This window comes from Rattus rattus, chromosome 3 (genome assembly GCF_011064425.1).
Source record: "Rattus rattus isolate New Zealand chromosome 3, Rrattus_CSIRO_v1, whole genome shotgun sequence".
Classification (NCBI taxonomy): Eukaryota; Metazoa; Chordata; class Mammalia; order Rodentia; family Muridae; genus Rattus; species Rattus rattus.
The window spans coordinates 150,816,300-150,838,873 of record NC_046156.1 but is presented as its reverse complement, the minus strand read 5'-3'; the positions used below and the strand labels follow the sequence as shown (position 1 = coordinate 150,838,873).

Sequence of the window (22,574 nt, the reverse complement as noted above, 5' to 3'; positions counted from 1 at the left end):
GGTTGACATATAAAATTAATCATCAAGCTTATAAATTTTACTTCTGGAAGATATTTTGTAAAAGAGAGAAATGAACATTGTAGCCGGGATTACATTTCGATGATAAGCACTCAAATTCTGAATCAAGAGGACTGCCATTAATTCAAGACCAGGTTTGGATATGCAGTGAGTTTCTGCCCAGTATCAAATCCAGGATGAGCCATTTCATAAATACATACATACATACATACATACATACATACATACATACATACAGTGAATGTGAACCTATTTGTTTGAATGGAATCACATAAAAATGCTACTTTAAATAGCCAATATATTAAAGAAAAACACATTAAGGGAATATCAAACTGCCTAAAAACTTTGTCATTGAAAATTTAAACAATGTGATTTTACATTTTTACTTAATAAATATTTATTGAGATACGAAACACAATAGCTATTCAACTAAAAAAATAAAATTTGAAACAATTTATTATGGATTAAATATTTTAAGTCTTCCTATAAAATTTACCAGAAATTATAGTCTAGTGATGGTCTGAATTAAGTACTGTGTCATCACGTGAGGGAATGATTATCTGTATAGAGGTAATGGAAACAACTGAATAGGGAATTTATACTAACATGACTTCTTAAATTCTTAAATTTGTGTCCCTGATGTGAGGACCATAAATAGAAATTTTCACAAATGCTCTACCAATGACTGAAAGACTTCTGATTAAAAAGTTAATTACTGTGGAGTATTCTTTTAATTGTTTCCCAGATGCCTTAGTTTACTTCCTGTTGCTATAGTAAAACTGAGCAGAAACACGTCAGGAAGTAAAGGGTTTGTTTGGTTTACAGGATACAATCATTCATTGCAACCAAGAAAAGAGTTCCCAGGAGCTTCAATCAGGAACTGAGGCAAGGACCACTCAGAAAAACACTGCTTACCGGCTTGCTTTTTATGTCTAGCTCAGCCTATTTCCATATACAGCCCAGGACCACACCAGCAAGGGTGGCATTGTCCACAGCTGGCTAGGCCTTTCCACACCAATGATTAATTAAGAAATGTACCTACTTGCCAATCTTATAGTAATTCTTCAATGGATTTCCTGATCACTGGTAGCCCCTATTTGTGTCAAATTAGACTTCCTTTGTTTTTGAATTGATTAAGTTTATTCTTGGACAATTTCATGGGTATTGATGGTGTTTTCTATATATTTTCACTAGCCCCTTGCTTATATATTCCTGCCCTGCCCCTACCCTTTTCCTCCTTCCTATAGAACTCTTTCTTCATATTTTTCCTTTTGTTTTGTGACCCACTGATTTTAACTGGGTCCATAAGCCACAGGCTTTGAACTTCCCTGCAGAAGTTGATACATTCGTCATTGAGTGCACAACCAAAGACAGTGATCAGCCTTGCTTCAGAGTCCTTTTAGCAGGTAATAGTGCAACAGCACTAGGGAGGACCTCGTGATCTGACTCATGATTGGCTATATTGACAGACTGGTCTTGTACAGTTCCAGTGCAGACAAGCAGAGCTGATAAGACTTCATTTCAAGTTTGGGAGAAAGCTTTTCTCCCCAAACCCCTCTTCCAAATGGTTCTTGTGTTTTACAGTATATTACACAAATGTCTTGGTTAGGGCTCAACCTGCAACAGACACTCATCCTAAAGATATCAAACAGCCATGAACCATTGCATTCTCCACCATTCACTGCAAAGAACATCTGACCTCACTGAGGTTGAGCAGTTTCATATGGGTATAAAAATTGATATTTAAAATACAGTTCAATGCCATGTGATTTTTAGCTAAACAAGAGTGGTGAGCTTCTCCACCCTGCCTCACCTCACATATATTGCAGGTCCTGTGAACACCTCACCCTCTAGCCATGTGTTTTTAACCAGCTATTTAAGCATGGTTTCTGTACTGTAGGGTCCCACTCAAATCTGATCAGAGAACAGTTGGTTACCTGGTTGCCTGGCATGTAACTTTGTCACCAGTGAGCATATCTTGCCTGGACAGTTAACAGTTTGTAGGGTTCACAATTTAGACAGAATGTTCATTCCTTATCTCCCTAAATGGTATATAAAGAATCTTCTAGCACTGTGAAATCCAGCCATGGGAAGGATGCCTCTAGTTCAGGCCTTGCTTGATTTCTCAGTACCTTGAAGCAAGGTATGAGGAGCATTCAGGACTGAGTCTTATGATCTCAATCTCATGAGCAGTTGAGATGAATGCCTGCAGTAGTTAAGTTTAGGGAGTTTACAGGGCACCCCTCACAGCAAGTCATATGGAGGTACCCATACCTGGCACAAGGATTTTTTTATTAAACAGTGGCTTTTAAGGAAAAAATGGTAACTTTGGACTTTTAACTTCAAGAACAGTAAAATAAAACATTTGCATTGTTCTAAGTCAACAAGTTTGTGAACATTTGTAAGTGACTCAGAACCAGTAGCAAACTAATACCATTATTTTAGACCAAAACCTAAAATATCATGTAGCAAAAACAGTTAACTGTAGTTTCTTATCTGTCTATCATTAAAGGGCAGAATATCAGTCTTCATTGTCACCTGAGACCTGGTGAGACTTCTGTTTTCTAGGGTTATAAAAATCAGTAGATATTAAACAATCATTCTCCCATGAAAGGTTTGCTACACAATCATTGTTCTCTGTCCAGTGATATTTCAGAGCCCTTCTTAAGCTTTTTTGTCTGGGAAGTTAAAGATATTGTACATGGCCTATGTCATGACCTACCAGGTTTGGGATGTTTCCAGATCATGTACAGGTAGTGTCAAGAATCCTGTTGGGTTTCGTTGTTGGTTTGCACTCTGTGACATATTTATTGAGAAAAGGCCATTTCTTCAAGCATCAGGAATGGATGGTTTGTGTTTATCATTGCATGCCCTCTTCTAACTGTAGCAGGATCTACAGAAGAAGATAAGATCACAGCAAACAGAGGAGGCTCAAACACCGTCCTGTCACTGAAGCTCACAATAAACATCCTATGTTTAAATTAGGTCCATGTGGTTAGCCTAGTCTTGTTTTTCAGTTTCCCTTAGCAGGCACCAAAGAAACAGTTACAGTGGGTAAAATAAAATAAGACAAACAAACAAACAAAACACTTACTGCACAAACATGTGTATCTGAGTTTAATTCCCAGCACTCATGCAAAAACAACAACAACAACAACAAAAACTGCGTGACTGCACACATACCTGCAAACCCAGCCCTGTACTAGGTGACTACAAGAAAATGACCAGGACTTGCTGACTTCAGACTCAGTGAAAGAAACTGTCTCATAGGTATAAAGACAAAGAGTAGAGAACAAAGATGGAGAGAAAGCAAGATACTCCATCCCTCTGGCCTTTGTTCATGGAAGGGTCTTGGTCTAGGCACACACATGTGTACACACAGCACATTCATGTACACCAACATACACACAGGTACACACATATACATACACACACACACACTTGTAATAAACATACACACAGATAATAAACATACACACTCACACAGAGGTATACATATGCACCACTTCCCCTAGCACATGTTGCCTCTAGCTTGTGTGTGTTACTTCTACCCATGCTAGAAAGTAATGTACCACATATGTTTATATCAAACATTGTTGCACCCATGGATCATGAGTAGAATTAATGAATGGATTTATAGTATGATGCAGACTAATCAAAATAACTGTGTGTGGCTTCACACATACCTGCAAACTCAGCCCTGTACTAGGTGAATAAGGAAGGATGACTAGGGCTTGCTGGCTCCAAGTTCAGAGAGAGATACGGTCTCTCACTGAATGGGTCCAGGACAAGTAGTTCACGTAGTGACTCCTGTATTGTGCCTCAGTTATTATATATAAATGTGAGTTGTTAGTCTTTTGAATTTAGGAGAGCAAGATAATGGTTAATTTATTTTGAATGGACATACTCTAGTCTTATTTCTTTACTGTCTGAAAAAGATGAACCCTGCTACCCATCAAAGGTAGAATATACACACTGTCCTTAACAGCTGCCTGAGAGTTAGTCTTCCTGTATGTGCCTCCTCACTGTACAGCATGTAATTTTACCCCTGCAGAAATACATGCTCTGGAATTCTCTGAGCTAAAGACCTTTTCTGTTATATAGTCAACTGAGGAAACTTGCCCCAAAGTACCCTAAAGGGAATGCTCTAACCAATACAGAAATTGAACAGAACTGTGTCAAGCTAACACATTTTACAAAAAAACAAAGTGAAATATCATATATAAATTTAATTTTTTAAACCTTATTTTTAATGATTATTCTTAAACACTTTAACTTCCCTTTTAGCCCACCACCCACCAGAGGTAGAGGGAAAGAAAGGATACGAGGGAAGTGGACCTGTTTAGAAAAGTTTCCTGGAGCAACTCCCATCTGTGTGATCTGGAAACCAGCGGTTCAGTTCGCAGGTCAGCAGCAGCAGCTAGATCTACCCACAAACACTTCATGAATACACCAGCAGTCTAGTTTGATAAAGTCAGGACAGCAAACATGATACAGCACCAGTGGCATTACCTAGCAAAGACAACCAGGCCTCAGCCTCAACTCGAGACCCACAAGCATTGCACACCTAACTATAAACAAGCCTAACTCTGTCTCCATCATTCCATGGAGTCTTTTTTTGTTTGATTGGTTGGTTTTTTTTTATCTTTATTAACTTGAGTATTTCTTATTTACATTTCGATTGTTATTCCCCTTCCTGGTTTCTGGGACAACATCCCCCTAACTCCTCCCTCTCCCCTTCTATATGGGTGCTTCCCCTCCCCATCCTCCCCCCATTACCGCCCTCCCCCCAACAATCACGTTCACTGGGGGTTCAGTCTTAGCAGGACCAAGGGCTTCCCCTTCCACTGGGGCTCTTACTAGGCTATTCATTGCTACCTATGAGGTCAGAGTCCAGAGTCAGTCTTTGGGTAGTGGCTTAGTCCCTGGAAGCTCTGGTTGCTTGGCATTGTTGTTCATATAGGGTCTCGAGCCCCTTCAAGCTCTTCCAGTCCTTTCTAAGATTCCTTCAACGAGGGTCCCGTTCTCAGTTCAGTGGTTGATGGCATTCGCTCGCTTCGGCAGCACATATACTAAAATTGAAATGATACAGAGAAGATTAGCACGGCCCCTGCGCAAGGATGACACGCAAATTCGTGAAGCGTTCCATTGAGTCTTATTTATACCCTCAAACATGTGACCTCACATGCCTTGCCTTAGCACTTGGCTTGCCTCAGCACGTACATCCAATCACCCTTAGTACTCAGAGTCCTGGCAAATGGAGCTTGACTACGCAGTGTAAGGTGGACCAATACATGCATGTTGTTAGCAAAGAATATTTTATGATGTGTCGTTTCACATGTTTGCTTCAGCAGTCTTTCACCTGTTTCTACTTCAGAAAAACACTCCCTCATGTGTTTGTCCCAGCAAAACACCATCCAACATATGACTCTCCTTAAAGTTTCCACTTCAATCTTACAAGTAGAGAAAATGATGCAGACATGGAAATATAGAGGTAATAAACAAAATCCATAGCAAGGCAATGCACAAAATGCTGAAGCAGAGATGAATTATTTAATGGTTGTCAAGAGCTTGAGTTGTGGGATTAAAGCTGAGCCATGAGTTTACAACACTGGAGAGGAGGAAGGAGGAGCTTATTGCAGAGAGGGGAGGGAGGGCTTGTGCAGAGGGAGGAAGGAGGAGCTGTGCAGAGGGGGAGGAGGGAGGAGCTCGTGCAGAGAGGAAGGAAGGAGGAGCTAGAGTAGAGAGGGAGGAAGGAGGAGCACGGGCAGAGAGGGAGGAAGGAGAGGTAGTGCAGAGAGGGAGGAAGGAGGAGCTAGTGCAGAGAGGGAGGAAGGAGGAGCTCGTGCAGAGAGGGAGGAAGGAGGAGCTCGTGCAGAGAGGAAGGAAGGAGGAGCTTGTGCAGAGAGGAAGGAAGGAGGAGCTTGTGCAGAGAGAGGAAGGAAGGAGGAGCTTGTGCAGAGAGGGAGGAGGGAGGAGCTTGTGCAGAGAGGGAGGAAGGAGGAGCTTGTGCAGAGAGGAAGGAAGGAGGAGCTTGTGCAGAGAGGGAGGAAGGAGGAGCTTGTGCAGAGAGTGATTTCTGAAGATGCCTTGAGTTACAGGTCTCTCTGCTGGACCATAAATGCCTCTGTGTCCTATATGCCAAAATGATGTTCTTCACAACCTATTGACACACTGACACAATCCCTGCTCCCAATTATTTTTATTAACAAATTTGAATCACAGAGCATAAACTTAATACTGTATTTTGCTATCTTTTATAAAAAATTGAAAGTGCTTGCTACCTTAGTTTGCTATTTTCCTGGGTGGTTGAAATTTTCTGCCCCACATTCTCATACATGAGGTGTTTGGGGGTTCCAGAAACTGAAGACAGCATGGCTTTTGACAGTATATATGTATAGGGAAGATAATAGAGTGGAAACACACCTCCACTGCCTTCTCCTTAGATGCATACATGTGTAAATGCACACAGGAATATGCATGTGTGTGTCTATGAATTTACATACATGTCAATCCAAACAATGCCATCCTGTTGAATCACATCCTGTTCTCCTTTCTTGGCACCTTCTAAACCTCAGGCTGCTTGACATCATAGATTCTTAGATTTCTGTGAGTCGTTCTGTCCTTGTGGAACTTCCACATCACTGAGGCAGTGCCTCGGAGAGAGAAAGAATCTCGTTGCTCGGGCATTTTTCATTGGAAAACATATCAACACATTAGGCTGATCCTCTCCCTTTATCCTGACCCTCATGTCCTTGCTCGGATGGGAGTTTTTAGGCAGAGTTCAATATCTGTTGATACTTCCACCTTGGTCTATTGGAACTTTTATGCAGTTTAGGATAATTTTCCCCAATTTAGCACCAAAAATATGCTAAGAAAATATATTGACCCTAGAAAGTCTTCCCTGAGTCTTCTTCCTCTCCCATCAGGATTTTTGAAAAGTGACTGCAGATAAAAACAGGCTCCATATTCTCTTCTGTTGTGTCCTCTGTCACTCTGAAGGCAAAACATTGCTTTAATGGGAGAAACAGACATGGGATGCAAGGCAATACTGTAAAGAAAACTTTATGAATAATTCAAGATAACGGATTGAAATAGCCACATTAATTATGGAAGCTACAGAACCTGAACAATATGAACTTCTCAGAACAAAATGTTCCCCACCAACTTCACCAGAAATGAGTTTCTCCTGTGAAACTTAATAAAATTTCAGCACTCTGTGGATACATGGATGGAAGTGTGGATCTCCTTGTACGGCTTCTGGACTTGAATCATTAAATAAACATACTTAAGTCGGAAAGCATCAAACAATGATTTCTCCACCCACAACGAGGTTTTTCATAAGAATAGAAAACAAGCACAGTATTGTTCTCTTCTTTGTTTGTAAACCATTCCAATATTTTCTTGTGTAGTAGAAATCTCATAACCCAAACTCTGAGATATAATCATGATAACAGCAACTATATGTATAAGTATATTGTTTTCTAGAAACTTTGAGCCCTTTTTAAAGTACTGAATATTTTCTATTATTGATATAAAGAGAGGCATGTATCAAAAAGTACAATTATAATCCCCAGTATTCATGCAACAGTAACTGTCTCGTTACCAAAGTCACAGTAAGTTCCAAAGATGAAAGATTAGTCTTCTGATCATGGATATACTGCATGGAATCTTGTCTCAATTCTACTCGAATGTGCCTGAGTTTTTGTGAACTGTTTCAGGGGACTTTGGTTGACTGAATACATAATCTGCAGTGAGGGCTGATTACTGCTTATGAAGCATTTATTTTGAACACAACTCCGGTATGCTTGGCTTTTCAAGTAATAGCTTCTTATTAAAAGCAAATGTTCCATATCATCTCTTCCTACATCTGTCAGTAACGTAACTTCAGCATTGCTTAATTCATATTCTAAGGAGACATTCGGTTTCCCAGGGGTCCTTGTGATTCCTCCTGCTCCCCTTGCAACCATACAGAGAACTTAAACGATTCATCAAACTAGGACACGTAGCCTATCTAAGTCCGGAAAGGAAGTCATGTTTTGAACAACAAAGTTTAAGGGGAAGAACGAAGGAAAGTTTACTCGTCTGTGGATTTGCTGTTAGAGCATCATTTTCAGATGTTCTGAGTTTTTTCTATCAGTTACATACAGATATGATAATTCAATAACTACAATGATAATATGTCTAGATATAATGTGCGATTGTGGCATGATTCTTTTCTTTAAACTCAAAAAGTTATCTAGTTCTTGGATACAAGTAACTCAGTGTAATGGGTGTTAGCAAAGATAATTACAACAAAAGGAGCAACATATAGAGGAAGAAGTGGAGACACAAGAATAAGGAAGAGATTATTCTTTGTCCTTTAATATATATGCTTTTTCTTTTAGTATATTTTCCTTCTTGATAGTGCTCAGCATAATACTATATTGCTTCCTCTTGCATTCTCTCTCTCTCTCTCTCTCTCTCTCTCTCTCTCTCTCTCTCTCTCTCGTGTGTGTGTGTGTGTGTGTGTGTGTGTGTGATTATCTGTGTGTTATTGTATTAGTTACAAAAAGAAAGGTAAAACTAGGGGAAGAACAAAATGAAGGAGAGAAAAGTTTAACCTCCATATTGAATGCTCCAAGACTGGAGATATTCAAAGGACATCTTTCATGTTATATCTCTTATGTGTTAGGATCTGACATCAGATCTTCAGATGGCAGCAGTGCATAGAAGCTCTATGGTGCATACGAAAGAGCACTTTATTATTTGAAAGTTCACTAAAGTGTATTATAATTTTATCTAATCTACTTCATTACCTTCTCATATATCACACTTGTTTTGGTGTGGGTCCTACACAATTCACACACTTAAAATTTGTGGCACTTAACAAATGCACAAGGTCAGCAGATAACCCAAGAAACATCATGCACTTGCCATAGAATGCAGGAAATATATTCATGCAGTATTCACAGGGTGGGGTGTGCACAGCAAAGGCAATCATATCTAAGGGTCAATGTGAACAAATCTTAGAGTTGTGCAATAGCTGAAAAGAATTTTTTAAGATTTATTTATTTAATATATGTGAGTGAGTACACTGCAGATGTCTTCAGACACACCAGAAGAAGACCTTGGATCCCATTACAGATGGTTGTGAGCCATAATGTGGTTGCTGGGATTTGAACTCAGGACCGCTGGAAGAGCAGGCAGTGCTCATAACCTCTGAGCCATCTCTCCAGCCCAAGGGAATTCTTTATATAATTATATGTTAACATGTAAAAGATTTTATTAATACTTTCATATTTCTTCTTCTTTATATCAACATCTGTATGCACTCAGCAAGGTTACACTTTGATTAGAGACTTTGTTAAGTTAGTATTTAATTGACATATTATTTTACATTTTTCCATTTCACTTTCCTGTTAGCATAATAGATTGAGTAGAACATTCTTATATGTGAATTTTAATGGTTACTCAGTAGTCATAACACATGTCTTTAAGTAACCACAGTGTAGAATATTTTCTGATTTTTCCATCAGCCAATGACATTTAAATGACTGGATTTCTTTTTTCCCTGCAACTTATATCCTGTGTCTGTTTAGGCCATTTAATTCTCCATTTTAACCCCCAAGGTGCACATGTCTTTATAGACAAATGTATTTCTAATTGTTGTTATTTACCTTTTCCAATTCTCATCTTTAAAATTTGCATCTCTGTGCTTTCAATCAATATCCTGGTCCTTTTCCCTAAAAGAAGATGCAAGTCTCACATGTTCAGTTCAAAGAGCATTTCCTTTCAAATTTCTTCTTCTGAAAACACCTGATGGATAATATCATAATGTGCTTAGAATTCCAAGTTGACAGATATTCGTATTCCACCCTTCAAAAGTATTATTCGGTCATTCTGTCTTCTTCCTTTTTCTGTGCTTAAGGGGGAGATTTTCTGTTATTCTTTTGAAAAATTGTGTCATTTTGCTTTAGTTTTTTGAAATTTCTTAACATGTTAATGTCTACAGATATTGGGAAAATTCTTTCTTGTTAATCATTAATTTAGGGGAGAGAAAAGAGAAAGAAGAGAACTTTGGGGTAGTCTCCTGAGTCTCTGGCCTGATAATGATGCATTAGAAATATAACCATTTCTGTGCTCTGCTAACAAATTAATGAAAGTTATATTGGCCAACAGAGCTAACCACAGCAACATTTTAACTCATAGCTCTTTCTTCTGTTTTATGGAGTTGGGGAAATATACCAAACATCTTGTATAACTATGTAAAAGAATTAACTCATTCAAACTCTTCTCAGATGAAAGTGTTAAATCTTCCCTCAAAATAACCCAATAAGAGAACTGGCTCTCACAACTGGTAATCTGACCTTCATATCTACACTGTGGTGCACGTGCATACAGACAGACAAATCGATGGTAGATAGATAGATGATAGATGTAATAAAAAAAATCGCCCAATATATAAAATAATATATTTTATTTAAATATTTTTATTATTTAATTTTATTAAATGTTTCCTCAATTGGGAAAAATTTAAAATTGATTCAGACCATCTCAATAATCCAAAATGGAATCTTTAATCACAAAACCTGCAGTATTCGGGAATCTGAATGGAAATTGTTACCAGTGTTTAAAACTTAAATGTTAATTGGAATGTGTTGGTAACCTGGCTTTTGTCTAGATCTTCTATAAATCTTAGTGTATGTGCTCCTTTGTGTGTGTGTGTGTGTGTGTGTGTGTGTGTGTGTGTGTGTGTGTGTGTGTGTAGAGGGTGTTAGCAGTCTTTAAAGCACTCTCCTACAAATTCTTACTCACTCAGGTTTGCCTGTAAGAGAATAATATGGTTGTTTTTGACCCTTTTAAAGTTAAACATCAAGGCTGAGAAGCACAAGTCTAGAAGTAATTTTACACTTAAATTACAATGGCCTATCATTTTCTAGATCAGACTTGAATACTATGTTTTTTCTTCTACAAGAAATTATAGTTGCAGTATAATAAAATTTGCTTCAGCATAAGAACACTATCATATATTTAATATCTTCTAAATTTGCAGCTCCTCGTGATTCAAAGTCTCATACTCCTGCTAATTTGTTGAAAACTTCATGAAAATGTCTAAATTTCCTCTATGAAATATTCTCTAGGCATTGATTTAGCTATGATACCAGAAATGTGTTTGGTACTCATTGTCTCCAATTCAGAGCATCCAAAAACAGAAGATATCCTAAAGATTGTAATTTCAATGACTATTTCTCCCATCAATTTTGCCTCTTTAGGGGAATATCCTCAACTTATGTGAGTTCTATCAGTATACTCTTTCTATTTTACATAACATAGTACAGATTTTTCATAGGTCTGCCAAAATTTAGTAATAGAATGGTCAAGTAAAAAAACTAGATCTCCATTAGACTTTTCATGAGGACCTCCCATATATTATGGCATAGTTCTCGTCCATGGCAATACTGAGTGGCTGTGGAGCCTGTAAGAGTGAAGCTCTGTTGAAAGTCTTCTTCCACAAAGCACACTCCTGGAGGGATATCAGTATCTCTTCTTTCTAGTTGCTGTCAGGCTTGCAGATAGAAAAGTTGGATTTGATGTGTATTTCCTTCACAGTGAGCTGCCTCACATAGTACATAAGCAATGAGGTTAGGTAGACACGAACTGAAGCTGTAATCCAAGGTCAACACATCCTCCCCTTCAGAAGCTGACACCTGCAGGTTCCAACTGCTGTACTAGCAAAGTGACTCACACAGCCTCAGAAAACTGACAGAACTGTCATAAGATCTACAGATCCTGTTCTGTAAAATTACATTTAAATGAGTATAAAATTTTAACCTCTTCGATTCTTGTTTACATATCATGAATTTATTCTTTATCCAAAATAACCTGTGCAATATTTTTAGTGAAAATTTTACTCATTGTTTAGAGACCAAAGTTTTCCCTATATACTTATGGTGAGTATTTAGATTCCGTGTGCCTTCTTGAATTAAATAATATGATGCTTAGAAGTGAGGGCATCAGATTTATAAGTACGCATAATCTCCCATATTTGGTCTTCCTATGAGTTTCTAGAAGTATTCAAAAAGCACAGGAGAGCACTGATATGCACATCCTTCAAAGACTGGAGCAGTACCGTTAATTAACATCAAACTCACAGAAGTGTTGGTACTTGAATCAAATAAAAGCCATTGATCAGGAAGCAAATCAGAGTAAAAAACATAAGTATGATAGCAGTCTCCGTGAAGCAATTGTCGAAAATCTTATGCAAATGTTAAGGGCTCCTTTGTAATGATTACAAATCCAGAAAGGTTACTGTGAATTGATGGATGTAAAGAGCAGTTCTGTGAAAGGGAACGAAGACAAGTTCAAAGACATGTCTGCTAAGGCTTTGTTAACCTAAGAACATGGTGTCTTCCTCCCTGTCTACCCAGTACATGCCCACACCATTATAACAAGCATAAGGTCTCCAGATTTTACCGGATGACCCCAGGAAGGCATCATTGACCTGGAATCAGAAGCTTGCATTTGGATAAAATTCACGAAAAGCTCCCCCAATGCCTTGTTGTGATTTGCCCTGAAGTTATCTGTATTTTGATGCTAATTCCACTGTCCCAAGGACAGCTGCCTAGTCATATACTCAGGAATCAGGTGACTTCACCAGAACCTTTTCCCCATTGAATTTGTAAAGTACAGGTGAGGGGCAGGTACAGGATAGAAGGAGGCCTGTCATTGGAGGAGAAGGAAGGATGGGCAGGAGAGAAGTTTGAAGGAAGAGGAGGAGACTAGAACAGAAATGAGAGACAGGAGAGAGGAGAGGGTAAGAAACCATGGCAAGTGATGTTAAGATTCTGCTCTGTGTATTTACAGGTTGTTATTAATGTTCCTAAGGGATGGATGTTTAATGTTCCCAGGCTTTGTATGTTTAAGTGGGCAATTATATCTTATCAATTGGATCCAAGATTATTGTGTTGTATGTTCTTTTATGTGAGGGTTTGAGTGTAGGAAACTGTGCAGCTGGGATGTGTTTCCTCCAAGATATCTAGCAGATATCTCGGGGTGCCTGCAGGACCTAGCAGGGTAAAAGACAACAATACATATATTATTTTTATGTTTTTACATCAACAATGCCTAACATAATTTAAAGTTTTGTTGCTAACTTATCAGGCCAAATTCTTGATCTATTGTATGTTTACCTAGATGCTAAGTCTACACTTACTCTTCTTTCCTATAATGAGTATAAAAACCAAAGTTTCTGTTTTTTCTGCTTAAGAAGTTCTTTCTATAAACGTTCTTGCACATTGGGTGCCCCATGCAGTTGATGAAAGCCTCTGCTTGCCACCTGTGAGGACTGATTTCAGTCATCAACTGTATTGTGCTACTGAATGCTCAGATTTCTTGACTCTGTTTTGAAGACATTCCAGTAAGAGATTGGGATTGTCATCAGCAGATGAGTAAAGCACACTGGTCTGTCCCATTGCAGAGGAAGGTTATGCTTGCTATCTTCTTGAAAACTTTGTTTCCTTCCACCACAGATACAAGAACACTTGGGACTTTGGGTTTTAGGATTTAAACCATCAGGGTACTCTGTTATTCAACCAATATTAAATTTGCTCTTAGTAGATCCTATGTCACCATATATGAGTGGAAAAATACTATAGTTCACAGAGAGAGAGAGAGAGAGAGAGAGAGAGAGACAGAGAGAGAGACAGAGACAGAGACAGAGACAGAGGCAGAGAGACAGAGGAAGAGAGACAGAGACAGAGAGAGATACACAGAGAGACAGAGAGACAGAGAACATTGCATAACCCACCAAGCACCATTATATTCAATAATTACCATGCACATCTCATACAAAACTCTCTCTGTTGATGAGAACCCTTGTCTCTAATCATCCCAATCTTATATCACACTAGGCACTTCTGTCTTTCTCCAAACCATGCTTTTTCTATACCACAACCTTCCAAACCTAAAATTATTCTAACAGGCAGGATTCATAAAACTGAGCAAATACGTTCTTATTTTTACTAGACATCATTCTATATTTAATTATCTCTTCTTCACTATGTACCACATATTTAGGAAAGTGTTTTCTTAATTAATAAAAGAAATATTCTAGGTATGGAAAAGAGGTTTATTTAGCTCAGGGTTGTGGTAGCCAAGGACATGGCTCTGCTGAGGGCCTAGAAGTTAATGGCATAGCAGGGTAGAGACACTTCAAACTTTCACACAGTAAAGAGAGAAGTGTGGAGTCGAGAGTTACATGTTCAGTTCATAGTGACTCCCTGTGATTGGAACTAATCAGGTAGAATGATCGATCAGTGAGTGTTCTCAAGACATAATCATGTCTTCCACCTCACACCAGAACATGATTGACAAGCATGCTTCTAACCCAGGAGTCACTAATAATAGCATTCTAGCACATCCAAACAGCAGCAGTGCACAAGCATCAACTCTAGTTCAAAACTCCTTATATTCATATCTGCTGTTTCCTGTGCAATCATGTGGTATATAGAATATACAGAGGTGTGGGAGTATAGAAAGTGTGTAGTCTTCTAAATATGCCACTTTAATCAGATGACAGGCCCTAGCTGTAAGTACTTCACAATTAAATTGATTAAAAAGAAAGACATCTGCATTAAATAACATGTACCCTCTATTCACACTCTGCAATATAAGTTATCAAGACATTTTCCAAACCATATCTTATGACATAGAACTCCATAGTTCAAAACATGGAAGGGAGTAGATTTGAAAGCAAAATCAGGTTTAACCATTACATTCTTGGTGGTAGATTTTGATTCACTACACTTTAGAAATCCTATGAAATTCACAGAGAGGAAATGCATAATATGTGTTAATCTAATCATGTAGACTTAAATTTTAAAATGTGCTTTGAACAAACATGACACATTTTTATTTAAGTATAATTAACTTTTATGATATTAAATCTAAAACATTCAGTAAAATTATAATAGAGTCAATTGTGAGAGATAAAGTGTTCCTCTGGAAATGAAATTTGTAAAATAATAGTAATGAGTGAATCTAAAATCTACCTGTATTAGACTCTAGGAAACAACACTCCCAAGGGAGGCTGCCATGAGTCTCCAGTCTCTCTAGTTTAGAGATTATATTTGCTTTAAATGTGTAATTTCTCCGGAAGTCTGGGGCTTGCAAATGGTTTTTTCTGAGAACATGCAAGGCTTAACAAGTATCCACTCAAGTTGACAGTAAGATACTTAATAGTCCTTAAATATATTAATGTCCATTCTAGGAAGAAAAGAAATATTTGGACCAGTTTGTAAGTTGAGAACTTACAGTTTCCTACACTTGGCTAATTTAATGATATAAACTTCTCCTTTTACTAACTGTGGCTTGTGAATTAAGGACCTCTCTGCCTGAAACAAGTCAAGGCCTCCCGAAGAATTGTTGTAAGTAAGTGGCTCTGGTCAAGAAGTCTTAGATACACTTAAGGCCTCCAGGATATTACAAAATGAATATTCCGAGTCACTCCCTTTAGTTAGCTAGCATAAGTCCTCTGTGAACATCCAATACTTCTCTTTCTTCTAAATTTAAGGCACAGAAGTTGTTTGTTACATTTGAGGAGCAATATAACACACACACACACACACACACACACACACACAGTTATTAGTACATTTTGTAGCTGATATTGCTAAGTAGAATAGAAGGTAAAGTATTTTCTTTAAAATTTTTTATTGCATATTTTCTTTTGCATTTCAAATGTTTTCTCTTTCCCAGTTTTTCCGGCCATAAGGCCCTATCCACCCCCTTTCCCTTCTTCTATAAGGATGTCCCCCCTCCCCAAACACCCCCCATTCCCACCTCCCCTCCCCACCCCCGACATTACCCTGCACTGGGGGATTCAGCCTTGACAGGCTGACAAAGGGCTTCTCCTCAAGAATCAACAAATGGGACCTCATAAAATTGCAAAGCTTCTGTAAAGCAAAGGACACTGTCATTAGGAAAAAACAGCAACCAACAGATTGGGAAAAGATCTTTACCAATCCTCCATCCGACAGAAGGCTAATATCCAAAATATACAAAGAACTCAAGAAGTTAGACTCCAGAGAGCCAAATAACCCTATTTAAAATGGATTACAGAGCTAAACAAAACATTCTCAGCTGAGGAATATTATTGAATGGCTGAGAAGTACCTAAAGAAATGTTCAACATCCTTAGTCATCAGGGAAATGCAAATCAAAACAACACTGAGATTCCACTTCTCACCAGCCAGAATGGCTAAGATCAAAAACTCAGGTGACAGCAGATGGTGGCGAGGATGTGGAGAAAGAAGAACACTCCTCCATTGTTGGTGGGATTGCAAGCTGGTACTACCATTCTGGAAATCAGTCTAGAGGTTCCTCAGAAAATTGGACATTGCACTACCTGAGGACCCAGCTATACCTCTCCTAGGCATTTACCCAAAAGATGCTCCAACATACAACAAAGAAGGTAAAGTAGTTATGTCTGTACAAAAACCATGTGGAAGTCCTACTGAAGAGTGCCTTACAGTGTGACCATCTTCAGCACTGCAGTTACCATTAGTTCAGGTTAATTGACTTCCTCTTAGACTAACAGAAACCTTTCATTCATTGAGCAATGTGTCCTTCTGGGAGGGAAACCAGGACACACACACACACACACACACATACACACACACACACACACACACACACACACACACACACACACACACACTTTGGACAACACCAAATAAACTCTCAAGGGAAGAGCCTAAGATTAAGACAGAATGAGTCTTGGTATCGATGTTGTCTGAAGCCTCTAGAACTTTGAATCTTTTGAGCCAAGGAAAGACCCCCCTCTAGAAAACAGAGAAGAACCGTGCCCCAACCCACACCATGAATGCAGACACCTATTCTCTAAAACAATGAGAATTTTTGTTGATTTAAGTAATGCATTCATAGCATGAAACAGAAAACTAATAGCCTACCCAAATAACTCAACACAAGATTGGTATTTAAAATAATTATTTTTATTTCATGTCTTTTGCTTAAGCAAATTTTAGCCTAGATATAAAAGCTATACATATTTATGAGGTCCATGCAATGCTGTTATATATAAATACTGTGTAGTATTTAAATAATATTAAATCTATTTACTTCCCCAAACATTTGTCATTTCTTTACCACAAGCTAAGTCTTCTTTCTTCTGGGTTTTTAGAGAAGAAATGCACATCTTTATAGTCTGTAGATTCCATGTCCATCTACATCTGAAAGCCCAATCATCAGAGTTTCTCCAGTTTTCTGTACCTTGGCTAGTGTGACCTGCACTCCCTTCAAATCACCCGAGCGCTTAGCGTTCCATCTTTCCTTTGAGACTATTTTGTGTTCTCTGTCTCTCCGTCTGTCTCTGTCTCTGTCTCTGTCTCTCTCTCTCTGTCTCTCTCTGTGTCTGTGTCTGTCTCTGTCTGTCTCTGTCTGTCTCTGTCTCTCTGTCTCTCTGTCTCTCTGTCTCTCTGTCTCTCTCTCTCTCTCTCTCTCTCTGTGTGTGTGTGTGTGTGTGTGTGTGTGTGTGTGTGTTTGTTGTGTGTAGTACCCCTGATTCTCAGGTTATAGCAATTCTGAGTAGCCATGCAGTGCTGGAAATCAGGGGCAGAAATCAGTTAACTGACCAATCTTTGCATCCCAATACTTTTATCTTTTTTTATAATTTGTTTCCCTGGAAAAGAGGGATATTATTACTGTTTTCTTCCTTATTTCCATGATAAATAATAATGCTAAGAGTTTTGTTATAATTTTGGCCACACGTGGATTTTTTGAAAAGCTATGTATTTAGGCCCATTGTCTGGTTGTTAAAGCATTTTATTTAATGCTGCTGAGTGTTTGGTGTTTCTTTTCATGGATTATGGGTTTTTATGTGTTATGTATTTTTACGTATTATAGGTTTAACCCCTTGTCAGATGTTTAGTTTGAAAATATTTTCTCCAGTTCCACAAATAGTCTCTTCAGTCTCTGGGGCTTTTCTTTACTGGGTGGAAGGTTTTAATTCTCCTGAGTTCTCATTTGTTGTCTTTGTTTGCTCTAATCTTCATTAAATTTTTTATTATTTTATTTATTTACATTCTAGTCATTCTGTCCCCCAGCCCACAGTGCCTCACCCCACTCCTCCTCCCCACCAGACCTCTTCTTCCCTGGCCTCAATTCTCCCAAGGATTAAGCACTAGTAGTCATCCTACCAGCCCAATTTTGACTTGATTGTACATTGCTATCTTATTTTTGGACAGAAATAATTCTTGTCTGCAATAAAATAACATTAGCATACAGAGTGGTACCTTAGGCTTTAAAAAATATGTCTAAAGCACATTAAGTTTTTGCCCACAAAAATATGGACATTTTAACTTCTTATTAAATAAACTATACAAATAACTCATCTGTCATTTGAAAGTTTCTATCTGGCCTTATAGTTCTATCCAAATAACACTGACACATGATCAGAAATTTATAATAGAAAGGACAATGTGATTTGATCAAATAATTGACTTACTATAATTATGAGAAAGAACAAACTGCACACTGAAATATTAGATAATGGTTACTTAAAAAAACTAAAACCAATGAAATTTTTAAATGAATGAACACTACAACATTGTATAATAATTACCTAAGGATTTGTTTGGCTGTTTAAATTGTTAGAGAACTTGAATTTTAAGCTACTGGAAATCAATGACTGGAAGATCATGTGAGGATAAAAGGAATATTTACAAACACTTTGTGACTGTGTTTATCAAAAGAAGCTCATGTTATTTAAAGAACCATGTCAAAAACATTGATCCTTATGTTAATATCTCATCGATATTCAGAAGTACAACTGGGATTTGAACAAGAGAATTAATTGAATTGAAGATCAGAAAATCAAACTCTTATTTTACGTACGCTGGCAAATGCCTGCCCCTATGAGTATATAAATATGTGTGCGTAAATGAGAAATGTGTGTTTTGCCTGATTACTTCAATCATGAAACTTAAAAGTTCCTGGGATTAAAATTTCCATAAAACTGATTTTTCTGCTTGATATTTGAATGGATGGTGCATACTCTTAGTGGTAAGAGTCTTCAGTAGTTGTAGATACAGTGCAAAATTATGCCAGTGTCCTTCAATAAAGCAAAATCAAATTTGTATGATTAAGAATCAAATAAGTCTGTTGGTCAGTGAAGAATCAACAATGACCTGTCAATTTCTGCTTAGTAAAGATGAAGAATCTTCCATAGAAATAAAGAATTTTGGGCACCTGAGTCAACATACAATGGTCTTGTCTTTCATTCATGACAAGAAAGCATGATGTAATCGATTATACAGCATTCCATAATTACCAGGACTATAGCCCCTGGAAAGCAGGGACAAATGAATGCCAACCTGTGAGCAGAGAAAATGTTAGTAGGCAAAACCCTCTCAAGAAGCAATCAAGTCATACTTACTAAACTCAAAGCTTCAAAATGATCCTCTGTAGGATTTTGAAAGGCTGAGTTCTGTGGAAATGTTCTTCAGTTGCCCAGGGATGCTCAGGAAGGCTCTTCCACTGCAGTGATGAGAGCAAAGCAGAGAAAATGCTACTTTCTTTCTCAGCAACAATTACTCAAGCAACCGTGAGTGTTTCAAAGTTAGACTACTCCATAGTGGCAATAAATAAACAAGTAAATACATCAATAAACTAACTGACACATAGTTACAAGTATAAGTAAGTTTAATTTTTTATGAAATTTAAAGTTTGTAAACAGATGTGGGTCTTATGCTGATTAGGAAGTTACACATATGAAACCATACTGCATACAATGAATTGTAGTACAGGTTACACAGTGCTGTCTGGGAACTTATTATTAGCTACACAGTGATTACCACAGCAAATAAGACAAAATGGTTGAAGGAGCTTTATTACATTTGATATAAAGCATACAATAAATTCAATATTATATTTTTGAGTAAGTAACCTATTGGTTAATTTTGTTTATTTTCAATATATTCGTTTTCTTACTTAATGCTAAGTAATATAGTTACTAATAAAATGGTCACTTAAATATTCAACATTTTTTCGTTTTTCTTTTTTTATTGGATATTTTCTTTATTTACATTTCAAATGTTATATCCTTTCCCTGTTTCTCTTCCAGAACCGACCCCCATTCAATTCCCCTACCCCCTGCCTCCATGAGGATGATCACCCACCCAACCACTGGCTCTTGCCTCTCCGCCCTGGCATTCCCCTATACTAGGGCATGGAACAGTCACAGGACCAAGGGCCTCTCCTCCCATTGGTGTGCGACAAGGCCATTCTCTGCCACATATGCAGCTAGAGCCATGGGTTGCTCCATGTGTACTCTTTGGTTGATGGTTTAGTCCCTGGGAGTTCTGGGAGATCTGGTTGGTTAATATTGTTGTTATTCCTATGGGGTTGCAAACCCCCTCAGCTACCTCAGTCCATTCTCTAACTCCTCCACTGGGGACCCTGTCCTCAGTCCAAGGGTTGGTTGCAAGCATATACTTCTGTATTTGTCAGGCTCTGACAGAGCCTCTCAGGAGACAGCTGTATCAGGCTCCTGTCAACATGAACTTCTTGGCATTCCCAATTGTGACTGGGTTTGGTGACTGCATGTGGGATGGATCCCCATGTGTGGCAGTCTTTGGATGGCCTTTCGTTCAGTCTCTGCCTTCCCACCAACAATCCTGTTTACTGGGGGTCCAGCCTTGGCAAAATCAAGGGCTTCCCCTTCCACTTGGGCCCCTACTAGGCTATTCATTGCTACCTATGAATTTGGAGACCAGGGTCAGTCCATGTATAGTCTTTGGGTAGTGGCTTAGTCCCTGGAAGCTCTGGTTGGTTGGCATTGTTCATATGGGGTCTCAAGCCCCTTCAGCTCTTTCAGTCCTTTCTCTGATTCCTTCAATGGGGGTCCAGTTCTCAGTTCAGTGGTTTGCTGCTGGCATTCGCCTATGTATTTGCTGTATTCTGGCTGAGTCTCTCAGGAGAGATCTACATCCGGTTCCTGTCAGTCTGCACTTCTTTGCTTCATCCATCTTATCTAGTTTGGTGGCTGTATATGTCTGGGCCACATGTGATGCAGGCTCTGAATGGCCATTTCTTTAGTCTCTGTTCTAAATTTTGCCTCCCTACTCCCTCCTAAGGGTATTTTTGTTCCCCTTTTTAAGAAGGAGTGAAATATCTGCATTTTGGTCATCCTTCTTGAGATTCATGTGGTCTGTGCATCTTGGGTAATTTGAGCATTTGGGCTAATATCCACTTATCAATGAGTGCATACCATGTGTGTTTTTCTGTTATTGGGTTATCTCACTCAGGATGATATTTTCTAGTTCCATCCATTTGCCTATGAATTTCATGAAGTCATTGTTTTTGATAGCTGAGTAGTACTCCATTGTATAGATGTACCACATTTTTCTGTATCCTTTCCTCTATTGAAGAAAATCTGGGTTCTTTCCAGCTTCAGGCTATTATAAATAAGGCTTCTATGAACATAGTGGAGCATGTTTCCTTGTTATATGTTGGAGCATCCTTTGTGTATATCCTGAGAAGTAGTATAGCCGGATCCTCAGGTAATACTATGTTCAATTTTCTGAGGAAGTGCCAGACTGATTTCCAGAGTGGTTATACCAGCTTGCCATCCCAACAACAATGGAGGAGTGTTTCTCTTTCTCCACAACCTTACCAGCATATGCTGTCACCTGTCAACATTATTTTCTGTAGATCACAACCAGAATTTTCTAGAGTGAAGCAGTTTCAGTAATTATACACTATTTTAGCAAACTTGAATATCCTTAGCACCACAGGTTCTTGAGAGTTGACATAACACTTTTAGGGCCACTAAGGTTCCAATAGAAAACAGAGAATAGTGGCTATCCTCAGAACTTAAAGCTTCTCCCTTCACAGCCACCAGCTTCTAGCAATTGGCCTTGAAGAGTGATTGTCTTGGTTTTCACAAATCACAGTTCTATCTCTGTAAATCTCTGTAAAGTACTATTCTGTTATAGTGCTTATAAAGTCTAAGTTTTTCCATGCTCAAGGTCAAAATAAAAAAGCAGACTTGTTAATATATAAAAAGTGTGGTAACGAATAAGCTAATTTGATTATTCAACTTGTTTATAAACATCCTCTACTGTGTAAAAGTCCCCAATGCCTCCGGGGTGAAGTTTCCCAAAAGAAGTTCAGGTGTTACATCTGCACTCTCTCCATTGTCATCCCCAAAAAGCTCAGAGGATAGATATCATTGTCACAGTTTGACATGTAAGTATATTGTAACTACCAACCCAACATCACTCCTGACATATAAGTAAATATTCACTTACCAGCTGTGCTGGTTAACCTTAGTTATCAAGTTGATCAAATTAGGAGTGAACACATAGGTAAGCGTGATGCACATGTGTGAGAAGATTGACTCACATGGCGTACATCAATGTGGTGGGCATCATTCTTTTGTGTAGAGTCTGGACTGAAGTACATAAAAAGAGAGAAAAACGTCTAAGCATTGGTCTCTCTCCTCCTTCTCCTTCTTCTCCTCCTCTCTCTCCCTCTCCCTCTCCCTCTCCCCTCTCC

General features: G+C 38.4%; 1 non-coding gene across 1 annotated transcript; it reads left to right on the top strand.

The window, feature by feature from the left end:
* Positions 1–5,068: 5,068 nt before the first annotated feature.
* On the top strand, positions 5,069–5,173 carry LOC116897415. The gene has a single exon (XR_004387457.1). It is a non-coding gene; the product is annotated as a U6 spliceosomal RNA (small nuclear RNA).
* The last annotated feature ends 17,401 nt before the right edge of the window (positions 5,174–22,574 follow it).